Source organism: Sarcophilus harrisii, chromosome 5 (genome assembly GCF_902635505.1).
Source record: "Sarcophilus harrisii chromosome 5, mSarHar1.11, whole genome shotgun sequence".
In the NCBI taxonomy this organism is placed as follows: domain Eukaryota; kingdom Metazoa; phylum Chordata; class Mammalia; order Dasyuromorphia; family Dasyuridae; genus Sarcophilus; species Sarcophilus harrisii.
This window is the reverse complement of record NC_045430.1, coordinates 189,251,415-189,259,050: the sequence shown is the minus strand read 5'-3', so window position 1 is coordinate 189,259,050 and position 7,636 is coordinate 189,251,415.

Sequence of the window (7,636 nt, the reverse complement as noted above, 5' to 3'; positions counted from 1 at the left end):
TTGAATGACAGCAGCTTTCCCATCAAATATTTTTTTTGTCCACTGTGCAAAAACTACAGTAAAAAAAAAAAAAAAAAAGTCAATTCACCCCAGTACCTACAAAACTATCTCTTGTTTCTTTTCTTTTTTCCACTAATATGTCCCTCCTGTACTTTTTTAGGGAGAGTGGTAAAGAATCAATGGTAGAGACTGAGATTTCTATGGGAAGGTTTAAGAGATTGGGGTTGATCTGTGGAGACAAAACTATCTTGGAAAATTAATTGAAGAAGAGGAGTGGATGTCAGACAAAAAAACAAACACCTGAGCTAAACTGGCAAAGGCTTTATTTGTTTGGAGGAGAAAGTTGGTTCTTCCATTCCTACCCTTGCAGATAAAGCTGGGAAGGGGAGAATTGAACAATTCTTGTCTCACTTCTAAATAACAATAGGAGACAAGGCTAATTAGGAGCTATTGGGAACTCAGAATTTATCAGTTTGTCATGGTGGCTGCTGACTTCAGGGGGAGGTTGGTTTAAAAAAAAAAAAAGCTTATCTATAATCTGGATTGAATTCTGCTTCAGTTTCACTCAAGAGCTAAAATCACCTTCGCTGTAGTGGGGTGATTTGTAGGAATCCAAATAATAATATAGCTATGCCCACTAAAAACCTGACTATATGAAAGAGAGATCCTGTGGTGTGGTAAATGAAAGACTGGTTTTGAAGAAAACAATTTTTGGTTTCAAGGTCTGCCTCTGCTACATGACTAGCTCCATTACCAAGGACAAATCACCACATCTCAGCACTGCTACCTTCTTATAAGACTGGAGTTGCCGATTGTATTGTATCGCACCTTAGAGTTCTCTAATGGTGCTGATGAAGGCTCTGATGAAATCTTAGGCTTGTGGGAAAGGAAAGAAGGAAGGGAGGAAAGGAGAGAGGAAGAAGGGCAGGAAGGAAAAAGATTTTAAAATGAAAATCCAGACCAAAAAATAGATCTATTCTGGGAGTGATTACTCACTTTATACAAGAATTCACTGGCTTTTTGTACAGCAAAATAACAGTTTGGTCATGTATACTTATTGTGTATCTAATTTATACTTTAATATATTTAACATCTACTGGTCATCCTGACATCTGGGGGAAGGGGTGGGGGGAAGAAGGGGAAAAATTGGAACAAAAGGCTTGGCAATTGTCAATGCTGTAAAATTACCCATACATATAACTTGTAAATAAAAAGCTATTTAAAAAAAAGAATTCACTGGGATTCCTTTAAATAGCAAACACCACTGACCATGTAACTAGGATTTGCCTTTTAAAAAACAATTTACATATCATTTTGCAAGGATGCATGTCTTTTATAAAGATCTTATATAAAGCCTTTGACCTGGGTATCAAATTCAGTCAAATTCTGCTAAAAGCACTTGCAATTTTTTCAATATGTACTTATTAGGAATAGAGACAGAACCTGGATTTCATTTGGAATAGTTAACGCCCAGGTGAGGAAACTTCCTCTACCAAGGTAGATCAATATTTACCCTATAACAGATAGTTTTAGGAAAATGCCTGGGGTACCTACAGGTTAAATGACTTATCCAAGATCACTACTTAATAATAAAACAAGAATATGGATAGGGACCAGACTTGTGAGTTGAAGTACAAGAAACTCCCAAGTGAGAAATTCCTGATAATGCACATTAGCATCTTCACAACTGGTGGTAAAAGATATCTTGTTCAGAATCAAATTGGCAGTGTATGTCAGATGGGATTTGAATGGAGATATTCCTGGCAGGAAGGGTGGTTTTCTAACCATGAATCCATGCTTTCTTCTCTCAAACAAGAATAATTATAATAGGAAGCTACCAGGGTTTCAGTGAGATGGGACTCTCAGCTTTGGGGGCATCAGCTCATTAACTCTGTCCCCGAGGACTCCCCAGAAGGATGGGAGCTCTGTTCATTGATATTACCGAATTGGGATTTTATGCATTTATGTAGCTGTGTAAGAGAGAATGAGGAGGTCTCATTTTATGATGATGCTAAATACAATAGAGAATTGGGGCCTTTGATCAAATAAACTGTAGTTTAAATATATGACTTTTTAAAGAGGGGATCTGGGGTAGGGAAAAGATCTTAAAATTTTTCATTGTGCTGGATTTTCATTACCATTTATCAAGCTTTTTCCTATATCATCTTCTTCCCAAATGTAAGGTAGGAAGGGCAGGAATTATTGCCTTCATTTTGCAGGTGAGTAAATTGAGGCTCATTGACTTCCCTAAATTTTCTAGTTTTTTTTTTTTTTTATATTTTTGAATGATGTTAATCGGACAAAATAGGGCTCTAACCTGTGGGTGTCCTCAAATGAACAGAGTGGGCTAGAGTAAGGAGAGTCAGGAATCAAACAGAAGTTTAATTTCAAAGTAAGGGAAACGGCTTGCAAGCAAGGGGACAGATTAGATACAAGCGCTGGAGCCTAGTTGGGGGACCCATTGAAAACTTGATATATATATTTGTGGCTAGACAAAGAGACAAACAGTACAGTGTAGCAGCAGTAGTGAGATACAATAGCAACAGTAAGGCAAGTTCATAGCAGAGTTTCCTATCTGGTCTTGCTTGGGATCATCAGCTCTAGAATGTGAGGGCAAAGGACTATTGTTATGTAAAGCTCAGGGCATAGCTTCCTTGCTGGGCCTTAGCTTTTTCTTTTTTTTTTTTTCTTATAATACTGCTTTTTTTTTTTTTTTTTAATTTAATAGCCTTTTATTTACAGGATATATACATGGGTAACTTTACAGGATTAACAATTGCCAAACCTCTTGTTCCAATTTTTCACCTCTTACCCCCCCACCTCCCTAGATGGCAGGATGACCAGTAGATGTTAAATATATTAAAATATAACTTAGATACACAATAAGTATACATGACCAAAACATTATTTTGCTGTACAAAAGAATCAGACTCTGAATTATTGTACAATTAGCTTGTGAAGGAAATCAAAAATGCATGTGTGCATAAATATAGGGATTGGGAATTCAATGTAATGGTTTTTAGTCATCTCCCAGAGTTCTTTTTCTGGGCATAGCTAGTTCAGTTCATTACTGCTCCATTAGAAATGATTTGGTTGATCTCATAGCTGAGGATGGCCTGATCCATCAGAACTGGTCATCATCTAGTATTGTTGTTGAAGTATATAATGATCTCCTGGTCCTGCTCATTTCACTCAGCATCAGTTCGTGTAATTCTCTCCAGGCCTTTCTGAAATCATCCTGTTGGTCATTTCTTACAGAACAATAATATTCCATAATTTTCATATACCACAATTTATTCAGCCATTCTCCAACTGATGGACATCCATTCAGTTTCCAGTTTCTAGCCACTACAAAAGGGCTGCACAAACATTCTGTCATACAGGTCCCTTTCCTTCTTTATAATCTCTTTGGGATATAATCCCAGTAGTAACACTGCTGGATCAAAGGGTATGCACAGTTTGATAACTTTTTGAGCATAGTTCCAAACTACTCTCCAAAATGGTTGGATTGGGCCTTAGCTTTTTTTTTTTTTTTTTTTTTTTTTTTATTTAATAGCCTTTAATTTACAGGATATATATACATGGTAACTTTACAGCATTAACAATTGCCAAACCTCTTGTTCCAATTTTTCACCTCTTACCCCACCCCCTCCCTAAATGGCAGGATGACCAGTAGATGTTAAATATATTAAAATATAACTTAGATACACAATAAGTATACATGACCACAACATTATTTTGCTGTACAAAAGAATCAGACTCTGAATTATTGTACAATTAGCTTGTGAAGGAAATCAAAGATGCAGGTGTGCATAAATATAGGGACTGGAATTCAATGTAGTGGTTTTTAGTCATCTCCCAGAGTTCTTTTTCTGGGTATAGCTAGTTCAGTTCATTACTGCTCCATTAGAAATGATTTGGTTGATCTCGTTGCTGAGGATGGCCTGATCCATCAGGACTGGTCATCATCTAGTATTGTTGTTGAAGTATATAATGATCTCCTGGTCCTGCTCATTTCACTTAGCATCAGTTCGTGTAAGTCTCTCCAGGCCTTTCTGAAATCATCCTGTTGGTCATTTCTTACAGAACAGTAATATTCCATAATTTTCATATACCACAATTTATTCAGCCATTCTCCAACTGATGGACATCCATTCAGTTTCCAGTTTCTAGCCACTACAAAAGGGCTGCCACAAACATTCGTGCACATACAGGTCCCTTTCCTTCTTTATAATCTCTTTGGGATATAATCCCAGTAGTAACACTGCTGGATCAAAGGGTATGCACAGTTTGATAACTTTTTGAGCATAGTTCCAAACTACTCTCCAAAATGGTTGGATCCGTTCACAACTCCACCAACAATGAATCAATGTCCCAGTTTTCCCACATCCCCTCCAACAATCATCATTATTTTTCCTGTCATCTTAGCCAATCTGACAGGTGTGTAGTGGTATCTTAGAGTTGTCTTAATTTGCATTTCTCTGATTAATAATGACTTGGAGCATCTTTTCATATGACTAGAAATATTTTCAATTTCTTCATCTGAGAATTGTCTGTTCATATCCTTTGACCATTTTTCAATTGGAGAATGGCTTGATTTTTTATAAATTAGAGTTAATTCTCTATATATTTTGGAAATGAGGCCTTTATCAGAACCTTTGACTGTAAAAATATTTTCCCAGTTTGTTGCTTCCTTCTAATCTTGTCTGCATTAGTTTTGTTTGTACAAAACTTTTCAGTTTGTATAATCGAAATTTTCTATTTTGTGATCAGTAATGATCTCTAGTTCTGCTTTGGTCATAAAACCTTCCCTTCCACAGGTCTGAGAGGTAAACTATCCTATGTTCCTCTAATTTATTAATAATTTCATTCTTTATGCCTAGGTCATGAACCCATTTTGACCTTATCTTGGTGTCTGGCGTTAAGTATGGATCAATGCCTAGTTTCTGCCATATTAGTTTCCAATTTTCCCAGCAATTTTTATCAAACAGTAAGTTCTTATCCCAAAAGCTGGGATCTTTGGGTTTATCAAAGACTAGGTTGCTATATTTGTTGACTGTTTTATCCTTGAACCTAATCTATTCCACTGATCAACTAATCTATTCCTTAGCCAATACCAAATAGTTTTGGTAACTGCTGCTCATAATATAATTTTAGATCTGGTACAGCTAATGCACCATCATTTGATTTTTTTTCATTAATTCCTTGAAATTCTTGACCTTTTGTTTTTCCATATGAACTTTGTTGTTATTTTTCTAGGTCATTAAAATAGTTTTTTGGGAGTCTGATTGGTATAGCGCTAAATAAATAGATTAGTTTAGGTAATATTGTCATCTTTATTATATTTGCTCGCCTATCCAAGAGCATTTAATATTTTCCAATTGGTTAGATCAGACTTAATTTGTGTTAAAAGTGGTCTGTAATTTTGCTCATAAAGTTTCTGATTTTCCCTTGGCAGATAGATTCCTAAATATTTTATATTATCAGTAGTTACTTTAAATGGAATTTCTCTTTGTAACTCTGACTGTTGGATTTTGTTAGTGATATATAAGAATGCTGATGACTTATGTGGGTTTATTTTATAACCAGCAACTTTGCTAAAGTTGTGGATTATTTCTAATAACTTTTTAGCAGAATCTCTGGGGTTCTCTAAGTATACCATCATGTCATCGGAAAGAGTGATAATTTGGCTTCCTCATTGCCTATTCTTATTCCTTTAATCTCTTTCTCAGCTCTTATTGCTATAGCTAGCGTTTCTAATACAATATTAAATAGTAACGGTGATAGTGGGCAACCTTGTTTCACTCAGATCTTATTGGAATGGTTGCAGTTTGTCTCCATTACATATGATGCTTACTGATGGTTTTAAATAGATGCTGCTGATTATTTTAAGGAAAAGTCCATTTATTCCTATACTCTCAAGTGTTTTTAATAGGAATGGATGTTGGATTTTATCAAATGCTTTTTTCTGCATCTATTGAGATGATCATATGGTTTTTGTTAATTTGGTTATTAACATGGCCAATTATATTGATAGTTTTCCTAATATTGAACCAGCCCTGCATTCCTGGTATAAATCCTACTTGATCATAGTGTATTATCTTGGAGATGATTTTCTGTAGTCTTTTGCTAATATCTTATTTAAGATTTTAGCATCAATATTCATTAGGAGATTGGTCTATAATTTTCTTTCTCTGTTTTCAGCCTACCTGGTTTAGGTATCAGTACCATGTCTGTGTCATAGAAGGAATTTGGTAGGACTCCTTCATTCCCTATTTTATCAAATAATTTATATAGCATTGGGGGCCTTAGCTTTTTCAAAGCTAAGATCTCTTCTAATATCTTGACATTAGCAAATTGCTGAGCTAGAATTAGAATTCAGGTCTTTGGACTTTTAAGAAAATGCTCTTTCCAGTATAGATTGCCTTTTGATAATTATGTTCATCTTCCCTTAGAAGGTAAAAATTCTCTCGAATTTTACTCTGCATTTATCTACATCCCACACCCTTTTCTTTTCAGGTCCTTAAGTCTGATGAAATTGTGAAAAGCATTTGGGAGTCATTGTCAGGGATATTTCAGGGGAGTTTATACTACTGTAAGATAAAGGATAAATGTGTAGAGGTTAAAACCTATGTTTTTATTTTATTTTTTGTTTATTACATTAATTTTTTCTTTAGATTAAAAAAAAGTGATATATTTAACAATTTCATGGATTTAGTCATATAAAAGAAAGACAAAGAAAGTAAGTTTCAATCTGCATTCTAAATCATCAGCTTTCCATTTGGAGGTGGATAGTATGCTTCATTATGTATTCTTTTGAACTGTGAAAACTCATGCTTTTAAAATGTCTTCATGAATCCCCAAGTTGGAAGAGTTATAGGAAATCAGTGTAGGAGAGGGAAAGATGAAAATGTTATTCTATTAAGCTGATTTAAATTGGCTACTGTCTCATGAGAAGCCCAGTATCATAGGTTGTTAGACCTGAACAGGATCTTGGAGATGATCTGATCTCACCCTTTTTTCATTATGCTTTTGCCCTGCCATACACTGAGATGGTTCTGGTTATTAATGGAACATCTTGGTCTTGGAGTCAAAAGTTGGATTGCTTGCCCTAGCATTTAGGCAATTCTCTTAGGTGCCTGATCTTCAGTTCCCTTACCTATAAAATGGGTTTAATAAGGATCCTACCACCCACCTTACTGCTGTATAAATGTGGGTTATTATTATAACTATAACTCAGGAAAGGAGGGGAATTTCTCTCCCATGAGAGTTATTTACATTTTAATGTAATGCTTTGGAAGACAAATTTTTCTGCCATTGTTTAAGACTTAATTTAGAAAAAAAAATAATGAGAGATGTTTATCATAGGACTTAAACAGGAGGTTCTAATACTTAAATGAGATGGTGGTGAGGAGATAACAAAGCCACTTGCTCTATGAGAGGGTGGGACAGTAAATAATGAAAGGACAGCATATTAATTTTTTTAAATGATGAACTTGGCAAGCATGAACAGAAAAGATTGCACATGAGACAAACTCTTTTATAATCAATTGGTACATTAATTTTTAAAAACAAGGACAGGGACTGGGGGAAGGGAGGAAAAAGAAAACTTTGTTTTCTATTTAATTATTCATGA